This window comes from Trichosurus vulpecula, chromosome 6, assembly GCF_011100635.1.
Source record: "Trichosurus vulpecula isolate mTriVul1 chromosome 6, mTriVul1.pri, whole genome shotgun sequence".
In the NCBI taxonomy this organism is placed as follows: domain Eukaryota; kingdom Metazoa; phylum Chordata; class Mammalia; order Diprotodontia; family Phalangeridae; genus Trichosurus; species Trichosurus vulpecula.
In genome coordinates, this window is record NC_050578.1 from 207,060,174 (window position 1) to 207,077,086 (window position 16,913).

The 16,913-nt window shown below is 41.2% G+C and overlaps 1 protein-coding gene across 1 annotated transcript in view; it reads left to right on the top strand.

Annotated features, from left to right (window-relative positions):
• CPZ (carboxypeptidase Z) overlaps positions 1-16,913 on the top strand; it is a 75,245-nt gene that overhangs the window by 33,717 nt on the left and 24,615 nt on the right. The window lies entirely within an intron of this gene.

Consider the following 16,913-nt stretch of genomic DNA (forward strand, 5'->3'; position numbering starts at 1 on the left):
GTGACCCTGGGCAAAGTACTTAGCTCCTCTGAGACTCGGTTTCCTTCTTTGTTAAATGGGATGAATAGATAGTGTCATGGAAGCAACAAACATGAACTTTGGGAGATAGTGGAGGATGGAAAGGCCTGGAGTTCTATGGCCCACAGGATCAGGAAGAGTCAGACACTCCTGAATGACTGAAAAAAACACCCACCTCATAGGGTTATTTTGAAGATCAAGTGAGATAACATATGCATAGATTTCTATGTAATGTAATCAGTTAAGTTGTTTAATGTAAGAAAATGTATTTATTGTGTTTACTTCTATAGGGATAGAGACTAGATCTGTGATTTCATTGGTCTAGGGAATCCCCAGGTGAGGACACTCAACATCAATGTGTCTCAGAGTTTCAGTGAGTAGCCTCAAATACCATAGGCACTTATCCAGGGTTATGCAAATATATTTCAGCAGTAGAACTTGAACCTAGATCTTCTTAGCTTTAAGGCCAGTTTTCTACTATACTAAGAGAAAACTTTACTGAAATTGGTAAAATTAAAAATGTGGCTCTGTATGTGTGCATGTATCCACACACATGTATGTGCACACAATCTTAAATACTCGTAATATACTAAATAATATGTAATAATGACATATTATTTATATATAAATAAATAAAAATTATATATAAATAATAATACTAAAAATAGAGCTTAGTTTGGATGGGATGATTTTAATAGTTGCCAGAAAGGAGATAAACTACTCAACTTTTACTCTGCTTCTGGTTTCTCTGTTTCCCACTTTACTGAGAAAATTGAAATGATCTGGCCTTGGTCTTAGACTTCTCCCTTTTTATCTCCATTCTTTCATCATCCTCCATTCCTTCCTCCTTGGCTCCAGTCTCTAAGGAAGATATGGCTTTTCTTCTGGTGAAGTCCAATCCCTCTTCTCATGCTCTTGATCTCATCCCCTCTCATATCATCCAGGATCTTGGCTCTGTGATCATTCAACAAACCATTATCAAGTACCTGCTGTATGCAAGTCACTGCTAGGGGATACAAAGGCACAGGAGATGTGGACAAAACCAAAACGTAACCTGTCCTCAGGAAGATTTACAGCTTTTATTTCCTCCTCCCATTGAAATTTTTGCCTTATCCACTGGCTCCTTCTCTGATGCCTCCAAGAGTGCCTAGGTTTCCATCTTAAAAAAAAAAAAGCCAACTTCACTTAATCTTGGTATCCCCTCAAGCTATTGTATTATATCTGTTCTCTTGATCTCAGTCAAACTCTCAGAATAAGTAGTATGATACACTTTTGACATGTTTCTTCACCTCCCACATGCTTCTCAACTCCTTGGAATCTTGTTTTCAGCCACATCACTTGACCGAAACTTCTGTCCCCAAGATTCTAATGACTTCTTAATTACTAAGCCTTTTCTCAGTGCTCATCCTACTTGCCCCCTCTGCAGCTTTTGACACTGTTAACTCATCAATCACCACTCTCTTGCCTTCCGTGACTGTCTTCCTACATTCTTCCTATCTCTCTAATCACTCCTTCTCAGTCCCCTTTGCATCATCCATCTCCCTCCACTAATAGATTCCCTCTAGGTCGTGGGGGCTTTCCAGTCTCTATACCCTCTCTCTTTCTTGGTGGTCTTATTAGCCACTATGGGTTCAATTATCTATTCACAGATGACTCCCAAATCTATATTTGTTCAGTCTTTCAGTCATGTCTGATTCTGTGACCCCATGGACTATAGCATACCAGTGCTATCCATGGGCTTTTCTTTGCCAAGAAGAAGTGGTTTGCCATTTCCTTCTCCAGTGGATTAAGATAAACAGAGGCTAAATGACTTGCTCATGGTTATACAGTAAGTGTCTGAAGCCGCTTTGAACTCAGGTCTTCCTGACTCCAGACTCAGCACTCTCTCCACTAAGCCACCCCACTGCCTCTCCAAATCTATATAACTAACCATAGTCTTTTTGTTGAACTCTAGTCCCATCAAACTGTCTGCTGGACATTTCTACTTGGATGACCCATCAGCATCTCAGAACTCACTTTCTTCCCCAGTAAAACTCACTCCATCTTCCACACTTTTCTATTTTTGTTGAGGGCATGATCGTTCACTTTGGAACCATCCTCAACTCTTCCCTCCTTTTCACCCCCATATCTAATCAGCTGCTAAATGTTGCCTTTTCTTTCTCATTCACTCACTTCTCTCCATTCACATGGCCACCACCATACTTCAGGCCCTTGTTACTTCTCAAACGGACTATCATAATAGCCTCCTAATTGTCCTTTCTGCTTCCTGTCTCTTTATTTTCCAATTCATCCTTCACACGGCTCCCTAAAGATAGGTTTAACCATGTCATTGTCATATTCAAGAGTCCTTAGTGACTTCCTATTGCTTCTGGGATAAAATAGCAACTCCTCGGATTAGCCTTGAAAGCCCATTACAATCTGGCTTTGCCCCCCCACCCTTCAGACTCATATCCCCTTACTTCCCTTCATTTGCTCTATTTCTGCCAAAGAGGGCAATATTTTCCAAACTTGATATCCAATTTCTTGTCCTTGTGTCTTTGTACAGCCTACCTCCCATGCCTATGCCACATCCCACCTTCACCTCTGCCTCTTGGAATTCCAAGCTTCCTTCAAGTCTCAGCTCATTGGTCACCTCTTATCTGAAGCTTTTGCCCAGCTAGTAGTGTTCCTGGAGAACAGGACTAGGAGGACAGGCCTGGAGAAGGGTTCGTTTTCTGCCCGTATTTGCAAACAAGTCATGGAAATAGAGTCTGCTAGCCATAGGACAAGGAGCTGGAGTTTGCTTCCTGTGAGAATTCTACTATGAATTATGAAAGGGATGGTTAGTAAACATCAAGAAGAGGAAGCCATGCCCACAAGGAGCCAGCATGTCCCGGAAGCACATAACATGCCAGGATAACCTCATTTCCTTTTCTGACAGGGTTACTAAACTGGGAGACCAGGGGAATGATCCAGATCTGGTTTACCCAGATTTTAGCATAGCAATTGATTAAATGTTTCATATTCTTCTCATGCATAAATGGGAGAGATACGGCCTAGATGATGGTACAATGAGAGGGCATAGGAAATGGTGAATGGCCCTCCTTGGAGTGGTCATTAATGGTTCAGTGTTAACTCGGCAGGATTGTTTCAGGGATCTGCGTTATTTAAAAATTTTATCTTTATTTATCCAAGCCATTGGCCTTGGATAAAAGCATAGGTAACAGTTCTCTATCAAATATGCAAATGATACAAAGCTGGAAGTGATGTGAGTCAGACCCTAAAAAAAACCTTGACAGACAGTCTGGGACATTGGCTAATCAGATGAAATTCATTAAGGATGAAGATGGAGCTTTATACTTGGCCTCAAAGAAAAGACTTCCCAAGGTGGAGGAAGTATGGTTGGACAAGATTCTTTGAAAAAGATATGAGGGTTTAGTGCAAAGCAAGCTCCATATGAGTTAATACTGTGAAAAGGTGGTAAAACAACCACAGCAATAATGAAGTCTTGGGCTTCATTAAGAGAGGTACGGCTAATAGGAATAAGCAGGTGACATTCCTTGACATCCTACCCAATCAGATCCAGTCTGGAGAATTTTGTTCGTCCTAGATGTCACAGTCTAGGAAGGACATTGATAAGCAGGGACATGTCCACACAGGAGGGTAACAAGGATGATGAAGGGCTTTGAGCATGTTCCATATGAGTAACAGTGGAAGAAACCCAAGGTGTTTAGTCTGGAAAGAAGATTTCAGGGAGATGGGATCTCAAAAGATTAGAACTATTCTGTTTGGCACCAGAAGGCAGAACCAGAAGCAGAGGGTAGAAGTTATCAAGAGGCAAATTTGTACTTAATATTTTGAAAAACTCCCTAATAGAATTATCCCAAAGTGAAAGGGGGCAGTGGATAGAGTGCCAGGCCTAGGGTCAGGAAGACCTGAGTTCAAATCTGGCCTCAAACACTTACTAACTTTGTGACCCTGGGCAAGTCACTTAACCCTGTTTACCTCAGTTTCCTCATCTGTAAAATGAGCTAGAGAAGGAAATGACAGACCATTTCAGTATCTTTGCTGAGAAAACCCCAAATGGGGTCATGCAGAGTTGGACATGACCAGGTGACTGAGGAACAACAAAATGAAAGTAGCTGCTTGGGAAAAGAATATTACATCTCCTTGGAGTCTTCTAGCAGAGCCTAGCCCAAGGGTGGGGAACCTGGGACCTCTAGGTCCTCAAGTGTAGCTCTTTGACTGAATCTAAACTTCATGGAACAAATCCCCTTAATAAAAGGATTTGTTCTGTAAAACTTGGACACAGTCAAAAGGCCACACCCAAGGACCTAGAAGGCCACATTTGGCCTTGAGGCCTCAGAGGGTTCCTCACTCCTGGGCTAGACAATCTCTGATTGGGCATGTTGTAGAGAGAATTCCATTTAGGGTGTGAGTTGATCTAGAAAAGAAGTTCTTACTCTGAGAAAGATTTCAGAGAATCTGTAAGTTTGTGTGTGTGTGTGGGGGGGGGGGGGGAGTTAAACCTTTATTTTCACTACCCTCAAACTGAAATCTAACATCTCCTTCAATTATGAATATAGGCAAAAGACATTGTTATGAGAAGGAGTCTATAGGCTTTAGCACACTGCCAAAGTGGACTATGACACAGAAAAATGTTAACAACCCTTCAACTACATAGATGGCTGCTGAGATTCCAGCCCAATCTGAAATCTTGTTACTGTGTAATTCTGACATGTAGAGCATGGCCACGAGAGGGCAGTGTTGCAACAGGAATCACTCACCTACCTGTGTTTCTAGGCTAGAGGCTATGTTTGGTACTTTCTCCAGTGTCCCTACAGGCTTCAATTTGCTTTTGTATATCCTGCCTATCTCCCATGCTTGCTCTTGGGAGATTTTAATTTTTTTTTGCTTTATTTTATTAATGCTTTGTCACTTTATTAATGCTTGGTCACTGCAACCACGTTTCCAGAGGACTCATTATGGAATATGCTATGCATCTCCAGATAGAGAGCTAATGAACTCAGAGTGCCGACTGAAGCAGATAGATAGATAGATAGATAGATAGATAGATAGATAGATAGATAGATAGAGACAGACAGATAGATGGATGGATGGATGGATAGATAGATAGGTAAGTAGGTAGATATATAGATAGACAGACAGATAGATAGCTAGATAGATAGATGGATAGGAAGGTAGGTAGATAGAGAGATAGATAGGTAGATAGATAGATAGATAGATAGATAGATAGATAGATAGATAGACAGAGACAGACAGACAGATAGATGGATGGATGGATGGATAGATAGATAGGTAAGTAGGTAGATATATAGATAGACAGACAGATAGATAGCTAGATAGATAGATGGATAGGAAGGTAGGTAGATAGAGAGATAGATAGGTAGATAGATAGATAGATAGATAGATAGATAGATACAGACAAATAGATGGAGGGATGGATGGATGATGGATAGATAGGTAAGTAGGTAGATATATAGATAGACAGACAGACAGATAGCTAGATAGCTAGATGGATAGGAAGGTAGATAGATAGATAGATAGACAGACAGACAGACAGATAGATAGATAGATAGATAGATAGATAGATAGATAGATAGATAGATGGATAGATAGATAGATAGGAAAGTAGGTAGATAGAGAGACAGAGAGATAGATAGACAGAGACAGATAGATAGATAGACAGAGGTAGGTAGATAAATAGGTAGATAAATTAGATAGATGACAGATAGATAGCTAGATAGATAGGCAGATAGATAGGTGGGTGGGTAGCTACACAGATATATAATTACAGGTATAGTTAAAGATAGATAGATGATAGATATCAATAGATGACAGATATAGGTGCAGATAGTGATAGTGATAGGGAGATAGATAAGATAGGTATGGCTAATGTGAGAATATTTTTCTTAACTATATATATTTGTAACAAGGTTTGTTTTTCTTGCATTCCCAGTGAGTAAGGAAGGGGGAGGTGGAATGGAGAGAATTTGGAATTAAAAATAAAATAAAATTGAACAAAAAAAATCCTTGCTCATTGCCTGAAGCCCTCTAGCTGCCCCAGTGGTTTTTAGGTTGCCCATCGCTGGCACTCTTTAAGTAGAGGCTAGGTGATTACTGATCAGGGATTGGTCATAGGGTACTACTGATTCAATGAGGATTTAGAAGGGATGACATTTAAATTCTCTTCCAACTCTGAGCACCATTAAACGTAAAAGGTCAGAACTGGAATGGACCTTAGAACATAGAACACAGACCACTAAAGTATTGCTAAGGTAGAATTTGGAACTTTGTTAGTGCTGGAAGGGATTTTAGAACACAGGATTTTATAGTTGGAAAGGAGCTTGGAACATAGATTGCTAAAAGTGGAAGGCACCTTAGACCACAGAACAGAAACTTTTAGTGCTAGAAGAGACACCAGAACTAGAACACGCATCTGCTCTCTCTGTGTGCGGCTTTTAACAATACTGAGTACAGAGAAACTCTGTGCTGTGCTCCTCGTATGCACTGTATCATCAATTAGTGATGATGCAAAATTTAATATTTCTGGTTAAAATTTTACCGTGGTTTCCTGGGAACAGACTCTTGCCACCAACTTGTGTTAGATTATTCATGGTGGAATTGTAGAAGCATTTCATTCTAAGGGTGGCTGGAACTTAGAAATCGTAGCATCAAACATCTTATAACGGGAAGGGATATCAGAGGCCATATTGTCCAACTCCCCCATTTTGCAGATAAGGAAATGGAGGTGAGCTCATGTAGTCCAACACTTCTCCCACCTTTTGCCTTAGCTCCTTATTTGTGCAATGAGAGAGTTGGGCAAGGTAATGTCTAAAATATCTTCCAACTTAATGTTCTGTATTCTGTTTTAAGGTTCCTTTCTTATAGTTGACTAGGAATTCCTATAAGTCTTGCATTCAAATTCCGGTTCTGACACAACTCTAATTTTCCATAGTATATATTCTGAATTCTTTTTTTCAGCTGTTACATTCTTTATATTTTAAGGCCCTTTCCATCTCTAACATACTAAATTCTCTGTTCAAAGGACCCTTCCAGTTCTAACTTTCTATGGTTTATGACTATGTTCTTACCAGGGAAGCTAGATGGCACCATAATACAACGAGTGCTGGGTCTGGAGTCAGAGATAGACTCATCTTCCTGAGTTCAAATCTGACCTCTGAAATTTACTAGCTGTATGACCCTGGGCAAGTCACTTAGCCCTGTTTGCCTCAGTTTCCTCATCTGTAAACTGAGCTGGAGAAGAAAATGGCAAACCATTCCACTATCTTTGCCAACAAAACCCCAAATGGGGTCACAAAGAGGTGGACACAAATGAACAATAACCACAGTGTTTGTGTCTTTTCCAACTCAAAGTCCTGTCCACTTATCACATTATGCATACTCTAGTCTAAGGTCTTCTTCTAGCTCTGGAATTGAATGATTCTGTGATTCTAGGACTCTGTATTTTACAGACAAGAAAACTGAAGCTCAGAGAGGAATTTACCCAAGGTCACAGCATGAATCGGTGACCAAGCTGTGGCTGAAGTCCAAGTCTTGTGACTCTCAGTACCTTACACAAAATAACTACAAAAAGTGCTTGTCAATGAGAAAGATATTGGACTATCAATACAGGCCTAAAGATGAATTTTAGTGTGAATCTAGTAAAAAATGTATTTGCAGTCTTCAAGGGCTGTCTGATATAAACTATACAGTAGTTTTTCCTTACTCAGCCACTGAGCGTCACCCTTTATTTCTGAAACTCGATGATAATAATGATGATGATGACGATGATGATATGTGTGTGTCTATATATGTGTGTATGGGTGTCTATATCTATCTAAATCTATATCTAGATAATATATATGAAAAAATCAATTTACAAATGGCTCCTTAAGTGGTTGCAGTTTCTCAGCTCTGATGTACAGTTAAATCCCCAGGGAGAAAAGCATTCGCTCTAATAATCCAGGATGGTAGTCAAATCACTTCCTCAGTGCCTTATTCTACCCCTCAATCTCTGAGCAGATGCCTTTTGACTTTGGGCTGGCTAGTGGCCATGCCCAGTGCTTCACAAAGGAGAGGGGGCTCATAATTGACCTGGAAGAAGAGAATCCAGCTGTTTGGAAAAAATTGGTATTTTTCTCTGTGCCTCAGCTCCCTTACCTCTAAAATGCGGGGATTAAGTTGAATGAGTCTCTTGTAATGCTGTCATTCTGATCATGGTATAGTTGGAGCAGCAAACTGTATTGGGTGGGGGGAGAATAAAGAGATCTTAGATACATTTGACAAACCCATTAATAATGAGGAGAAGAAGGAGGAGAAAGAGAAGGAGGAAAAGGAAGAGAAATACAATTAACATTTCTATAAATTCTTATAATTTACAAAGTTCTTTCCTTATAACAACTGAGTGAAATCAACAGGGCAAATAGTTTTCCTTTTACAGATAAGAAAACTCAGGCTGAAAGAAGGTAGTCATTTTTTCAAGGTTACATGGCTAGTGAGTGTCAGAGCCAAGATTTGAATCTAAGACCAATAGGCATTCCTAGTCAATTACAATAACTGTTTTCCAAGAAGGCGATTTTTTTTCTTGAATAATCAAGCATTCATAGGATCATAAAGTTACAGTTGGAAGAGACTTTAGAGATCAAGTAATTTAATTCCAATTCACTTAAATTGAATTGAAATTCAATTGAAATTGAATTCAGGAAATATTTATCAAAGGGGTTTTTGCACAGTAGATACATATGAAGAGAGGCAAAACTGAGAAAGATATGATATCAGCTCTAATAGAGCTCATGGTCTAATAGGGGCATGAAACAACGTATAAGAGATATGGAAAATGCTGGGTGAGAGATATGAGGAGGGAAGTCTATTAACCAAAAGGAGTTGGTGTTCATAAAAGTCTTCCTGAAGGAGTGGTATTTAAGATGGATTTTGAAAAATGTATAGATATTCAGTAGTGCTAGATGGGAAAGGGAATTCTAGGTACAGGGTACAAACCAGAGCGAAGACATGGAGGTGGGAAGTCATGGTGCACTTATGGAAAATAGGCAGTTAGGTGGTGCAGTTGATAGAGTGCTGGGCCTGGAGTCAGAAAGACTTGTCTTCCTCAGTTCAAATCTGGTCTCAGACACTTACTAGCTGTGTGACCCTGGGCAAGTCACTTAACCCTGTTTACCTCAGTTTCCTCATCTGTAAAAGGAAATGGCAAACCACTCAGTATCTTTGTCAAGTAGACCCCAAATGGAGTCGCAAAGAGTCAGACACGACTGAAAAATGACTGAAAGAAATATGGGAAGTAGTAATTTGTTCAGTTTAGCTAGAAACCAGAAAATAGACCATGTGGAAAGTTATTTGAAATTGGGCTAGAAAAGTAGTGCAGTGAATACAGCACCTGCCCTGGAGTTGGGAGGACCTGAGTTTAAATCCGACCTCAGACACTTGAATAGTAAGTGTACTAGCTGCGTGACCTTGGGCAAGTGTATTAGGAGGGCAGAGTTTATAATCTCAAAGAGGATCATAAACATGTCTGAAACGTTCGGAACCGCCGGATATAAGAAACTCTCAAAGTAGAAGGCAGAAGAATCAAAACATTTATTTAGGCTCCACAGTAACCAACCCATGAACCAGCAACCCCATTTTGATATATTGATCAAAAGCTTCCAGGCCCAATAAGTACGCCTTGAAAGAGTAACCAGGAGGCTACAGAGAAGCATGATTGCGTAAAGCAAAATCATGTTTCCCCCTCTATGGTAATAAGATTACCCACTGGCCTGAAGTCTTTGTTCAGCTTTCTCCCGTAGGTCAGCTCTGCTACTGGCAGCTCCTGCTTCAGCTGTGTCTGTGGCTGTGGCTGTAACTGACGTAACTGTCGTAACTGCCTCTGTAACTGCCTCTGGCTCCAACTGTAGCTGTAACTGTCGCTGTAACTGTCGCTGGCTCCAACCGGAAAAGGAAAAGAGAGGATCTTCAAGCTGTCCTCTCCCCTCTTATAGAGTTTTTGACATCATCAAGCACCGCCTGAACGACCAGGGCCGATTGGTTCTTGACTTGGCCCCTCCCCCTAGCGTAGCCGTTAACACCTCCCCTCAGCCAGCCCCATGACTCATCACACAGGAAGTTGTCTGGTCCTGCCCCGGAAGAGCAAGCCCCAGCATCCAGGGAAGCTCAATGAGGTAAGCTGAGTCATTCAAAGAAAACAAAGGCCATTCTGGCTACACTCCACCCCTTGTTATAGGATACATAATCTAATCAGCCATGTATCCTAGAACATACATTGTGATCCAATTACAAAGGAAACTAAAACATATCATTCATTATAAAGCAAAACATATCATTTGGTGACATTCCTAAATATTGGTTTACGATTCAAATGTGATCCACCCCTAGGTCCCAGCAAGATAATCTCTTCAATCAATCATTCCCAAAATAATTATTAATAATTCAAATGTCCACCCCTAAATCCTTGTATCCATTACATAGGATCAATAATATCATAACAATAAAACAACACAGCAAGGATAACACAAAATAAGTAAACAGAACACTATCATTATTTCCACCCCCCTTGAACGATTGGGGCTCAAAATCTTGGGATGAGGGGTGAAGGTCTCATTTTCCATAGCTTCTTCATGCTGAAATTGGATGTAGAGATGGCCCTGCCCCCAAAAAGTCCCATTCCAGAGGTCATTTCTTTAACAAGCTGGCAGGAATTCCAAGAATGCTACATGCTTAGGCAGTCACCGGAAAGTGTAGGGTGCTTAAGCCTGAAGGAAACAAAACTAGCAACAAGGTTAGCCAAAACAAAGGACAAAAAGAATAGACAAGTATGGACTGGAGTCTGTGAATCTATTATTATAACCTATTCACGGTAAAATATATGGTTCAGGGGTACGATTTGGTAATTATTTTCCCCTGAATAGACAACTGTTACAGTGTTGTCCTTCCCATGGGCTATAACTTCTGCAGCCTTTGGAATATCATCTGGCTTCCGTTTTACCCATACCTTAGCTCCTGACTTTATTCTATCAATGGAGCAAGACCCTTTTGCCCCTCTAGTAGTTATTTTGGGAGGAGGGTCAGTTTTCACAAAGGGTATTTTTTCACAGGGGATAATAATGACTTGAACCATCCTATCATTTCTACAAAATTGTACAGGTTTTTTACCCATATTCTGGAGTGTCACAACAATTTCTTTTTGATAATTAGAATCTATCACTCCAGCCAATACATGTATTCCTTGAGCCGCTAATCCTGGTTTAGGTAATATCCGTCCAAGATGATTCTTGGGGATTCTCATACATACTCCAGTAGGGGTTTTTCTTATCTCTTTCCTATTTAACCTAAAATTCTCTATACAATGTAAATCATATCCTGCTGAACCAGGTGTTCCTGGACTTGGTAGTGGGACATCTTCCCTCACAGTCCAAAATTCAATGTTTTGGATCTCACATGTTTGCTGTTCTCTGATCTGCAGATTTGGGGTCATCATTCTGGCTAGAGGTGTACTCCCCCCTAAGGGCCTATTATTCAAATTACGTAAGGCAATAGACAAATTATCCTTCCAATGTCGATATGAATTATTTGAGCTTAATTTTCTCAGCTGTTCTTTCAACAATCCATTCATTCTTTCAATTAGCCCAGATGCTTGTGGGTAATATGGAATATGATATATCCATTCTATATTATTCAACACACAATATCTTTTCACTTCTTTGCCCTTGAAATGTGACCCATTGTCACTTTGAATCTGCATTGGGGTTCCATAATATAAACTTACAATATCTAGAGTTTTACAGGTGTTTTTCTGAGTTGCGTCTTTATAAGGACAAGCCACTAGTACACCTGAATAGGTGTCAACACACGTACATACATATTTACATCCTTTATCCTGGGGTAGTGGGCCAATATAATCTATCTGCCAAATTTGGGCTGGAACTTTTCCCCTTGCTATTTCTCCAGTAACTATCCTAGGAAGAGTTCGTTCTTTTTCTAATTGGCATATACAACACTCCTCTGTTATTTGTTTTAACAACGCATGAGAAATACTGATACCTCGATCCTGTGCCCATCGATGGGTGGCCTGGACCCCTAAATGGCCAGCAGTCTGGTGGACCCATCTTGCTAAAGCTGGGTCATCAGTTGGAGTCGGAGTAGGGACAATACATTCAGTAGCAATCTTTGCTAGTCGATCCGCATGTGCATTGTACTCACGTTCTGGTGTGGTCAGGGTTGCATGAGCATCAACATGAAAAACTGACAGATCTGTAACCAAAGACATGTCCCATATATTTTCCCATAACTCTTTACCCCAAACTTGTTTGCCATGAATCTCCCAATTCTGATTCCTCCATATAGGCATCCACGTAGCTAATCCATTAGCTACCGCCCACGAGTCAGTAAATATATGACACTGTCCTCCTTTCTCTGCTCTGATGGCCTGATGCACTGCCATCAGTTCAGCATATTGGCTACTTCCACCTATCCCAGAACTTTCCAGAGTTCTCCTTGTACAGGGGTTATAGGCTACTGCTTTCCAATGTCTCTTCTGTCCTAAATATTTTGCTGTCCCATCAGTAAACCAAGCATGTTTCTTCTGTTCTTCATTTAGTCCGTCATATCCATTATTCCATTTCACTAAGGATGGTACCATCTGTTGCCTAGATTCAAGGGGCTTTTCATTGCTCTCAGTATCAATGTTCGCCACAGATTCATGTAGAGCAGAAACTCCATTTTTGCCTGCTCTGGACCTATTCTGCATATACCACTTCCATTTGATTATGCTTGCCTCTTGTGCATGTCCAATTCTGTGAGAAGCTGGGGTACTCATTACCCAAGTCATAATTGGAATTCCAGGCCTTAATACCACTTCATGACCCAGAGTTAGTTGCTCAGTTTCTACTAAAGCCCAATATGCAGCTAACAGCTGCTTCTCAAAAGGTGTATATTGCACTCCAGATGAGGGCAGTTTCCTTGACCAAAAGCCTAAAGGTACACTTCGGCTTTGTTGTTTTTGCCACAGACTCCAATTTGCATAGTCATCTTGTACAGTCACTTGTAACTCCACTGGCCCATTTTGCATAGGCCATAAGTCTAGAGCTAATTGAATAGCAGCCTTTGCTTCCTCAAAAGCTCTACTTTGTTCAAGTCCCCAGTCAAATTCATATTTCTTTCTGGTGACTTTATACAAGGGTTTTAAAATCTGTCCCAAATGTGGGATGTGGTGTCTCCAATAACCAAACAGCCCTATGAACTTTTGGGCCTCTTTCTTATTGGTAGGGGTGGGAAAATCCTGGATTTTTTGTCGAGCTTGTGGGAGAATTTCTCGCAGTCCTCTATTCCACTGTATCCCCAAGAATTTTACAGTTTGAGCTGGCCCTTGAACCTTTGCGGGGTTGATTTCCCATCCTTTGCTTTTCATATGGTCAATTAATAATACTAAACTCTCCTCCACCTCCTTTATATTCTTTCCCTGTATCATGATGTCATCTATGTAATGTGTAAGCTGTACACCAGGTAACTTTAATTCATCCAAATGCTCAGCTACAATCCTGTGGCAAATAGTTGGGCTATGAATATATCCTTGTGGCAGGCGTGTAAATGTATACTGTCGGCCTTGCCAAGTAAAAGCAAACTGGTTCCATTGCTTGGGGTCTATTGGGATTGTAAAGAAGGCATTGGCCAAATCAATAACTGCATACCAAGTCCCTTCATGTTTTTGTATTCTCTCTATTAAAGTAACCGTGTCTGGGACAGCAGCATACAAGGGAGGAGTCACTTTGTTCAGCTGTCTATAATCTACTGTCATCCTCCATGTTCCATCTGACTTTCGGACTGGCCAGACAGGGTTGTTCCATTGAGTAGTTGTAGGGACTAACACTCCTGCCTCAACACATTCTCTTATAGTGTTGGCAATTTCATCTTGCCCACCTGGCACACGATATTGCCTCAAAGTAATTACTTCAGAAGGTTCGGGCAAAGTGATTGGATCCATCTTGATTTTCCCCACTAAGACTGCATTAATGCCTATTTTCCTCACAGCAAATTGGTATTTCCCTTCAGGTAAATTTAAGGTCATACCCTTCAAAATGTCTATTCCAATGATGTATTCAGGAATAGGCACAATAACCACACTATATTCTTTCTTGGGCAACTGTCCAATTTTCATCATTAATTTAACTTGCCTGGCTGATATTTCAGTCCCTCCTAGTCCTGTGATGGTAATAGGAGTTCCATGGCTGAACTTGTCTGGATTTCCATAAATAAGGGTGGCCTCGGCCCCAGTATCTATTAATGCCTCAGTTACCGTACTTGACCCATTTTTCCAATATATGGTCAAGTTAATGTGAGGTCTGCAATCCAGCCTGTGTATTTCCTTAATTTGGACTGGGGCTCGGCCTGTTCCCTAGTATTCCCTTTCATATGATTCACTTGGATTTGAAGGTTCAACATCTGTAGTATTTGCAGGAGCAGTTCTTATTTCCCTATCTCTCCTGTTATCAAGGCCTTTATCTCTGTACATTCTATATAATTCATTGGTTGGAATTCCATCTATCATTTCAAAACCTACCCCTGCTCTCAATAAAGCAGTAAACATTTCTTTCCTTGTTACTCTCCTTTGGCGCCAAGTTTGCTGGTTATTCACTCTTCTCTCTCGAGGAGATCTATCCCTTCCCCAGTCACCTAAGTCATATAACTGTAAAATCTTATTTATCACTGTTGTAAGACGGCTCCCTACTTCTCCAAGTAATAAATTCAAAATTAGTTGTTTATAAGCAGGGGGAGCTGTCCTAATTATTAAATTCCTATGAGGCAGTCCCATTGGATCATTGTAATATTTGTCTGCAGTTCCTATCATAATGGCAGTCTTCATTACCTCCTCCTTTAGTCTCATGATACAATCTCTAAGTGAATACCAGGGTCTGTGCTCAGTGGGCCACATAGAATCAGTAGCATATCTCTTATTGCATCCCACAGCGGCTAATGCCAACAGAGTAGTCCTGCTATCACCATCTCCTTGCTGATGATGTTCCCTAAAAGCTTGTTGAACTAGAGGATCATGGCTGATACCTATGAATCTCATGCAGTCTGTCCCATCTACTGATATTCCACTGGCCCCTTGATCACTGAGTCTTACCATCCAAGATATCAATGGTTCTCCTATTCTTTGGCTGAATCTACTCAAAATATCTGTGACCTCTTGCGGTGAGAAATCTTCCTGAATTTCCCTTGTAACTGAATCTTCACCTCGGGTTTCTGTCTTCCTCCTTTGTATGGGTCGAGCCCTTGTCTGATCATTTAACCATCTCCTATTCTCTGTGTGAGGCACATCCTGAACCCCAGTAGTGTTTTGTGCCTCAGCCTCTAACATTGTCTCATTTTCTCCCCACTCACTTCCTCTGCCACCATGGCTAGGACGAAGCAGGCAGTCAGGCTCTTTCTGGGCTGGGTTGAAATGCACTCTGGGCTTTTTTGGTCTCCTGTTGCTCTTAGCCACATTAATAGAAAAGTTCTCATTTGAGTCAGTTTGGTCTCCTGCTATCTGAGATTCCCCTTCTTCCTGTGGGGTAGGAGTGCACCCATGTCTTTCACTTAATCTCAATCTTTCGTATACTAGCCGGTAGGCTGATAACACTATCCAGCTTTGCCTAGATAGTGATGCCCCTGACTGAATCCCAACTTCTCGTAAACACTTTTCCAAATCCCTAGGATCTCCTCTCCGTAGCCTTGGTTCCCAGTTTTCACAGGGTCCAGCTTTTTTAGCCAATTCTTTTGCTAGGGAGGAATAAAATGGATCCTCCCATCCTGGGATATTCATCTCTTCCTCTGGAATTGTTCTGCTTCTAAATAGAGATCTTATACCTAGCGATCCCATCCTGGTCGCCAAATGTATTAGGAGGGCAGAGTTTATAATCTCAAAGAGGATCATAAACATGTCTGAAACGTTCGGAACCGCCGGATATAAGAAACTCTCAAAGTAGAAGGCAGAAGTATCAAAACATTTATTTAGGCTCCACAGTAACCAACCCATGAACCAGCAACCCCATTTTGATATATTGATCAAAAGCTTCCAGGCCCAATAAGTACGCCTTGAAAGAGTAACCAGGAGGCTACAGAGAAGCATGATTGCGTAAAGCAAAATCATGTTTCCCCCTCTATGGTAATAAGATTACCCACTGGCCTGAAGTCTTTGTTCAGCTTTCTCCCGTAGGTCAGCTCTGCTACTGGCAGCTCCTGCTTCAGCTGTGTCTGTGGCTGTGGCTGTAACTGACGTAACTGTCGTAACTGCCTCTGTAACTGCCTCTGGCTCCAACTGTAGCTGTAACTGTCGCTGTAACTGTCGCTGTAACTGTCGCTGGCTCCAACCGGAAAAGGAAAAGAGAGGATCTTCAAGCTGTCCTCTCCCCTCTTATAGAGTTTTTGACATCATCAAGCACCGCCTGAACGACCAGGGCCGATTGGTTCTTGACTTGGCCCCTCCCCCTAGCGTAGCCGTTAATACCTCCCCTCAGCCAGCCCCATGACTCATCACACAGGAAGTTGTCTGGTCCTGCCCCGGAAGAGCAAGCCCCAGCATCCAGGGAAGCTCAATGAGGTAAGCTGAGTCATTCAAAGAAAACAAAGGCCATTCTGGCTACAGCAAGTCACTTAACTCCAATTGCCCTGCCTTCCTCCCTCCAAAAAGAAAAAAAGCAGTGTAGCACTTGATTGTGGATGATCTTGTATGCCAGGAAGAGCAGTTTGAACTGTTAGATAAACAATATGGGGTCACAGAAGGGTTTTAGACTGAAAAGTGGTACAATCAGGTCTATGTGCAACTGTGGTGTGACCACTGCAACTGAAGGAGACTAGCCTCTGTTCAGGCTTACCACTCCTGTTACATATGCATAAGAGAG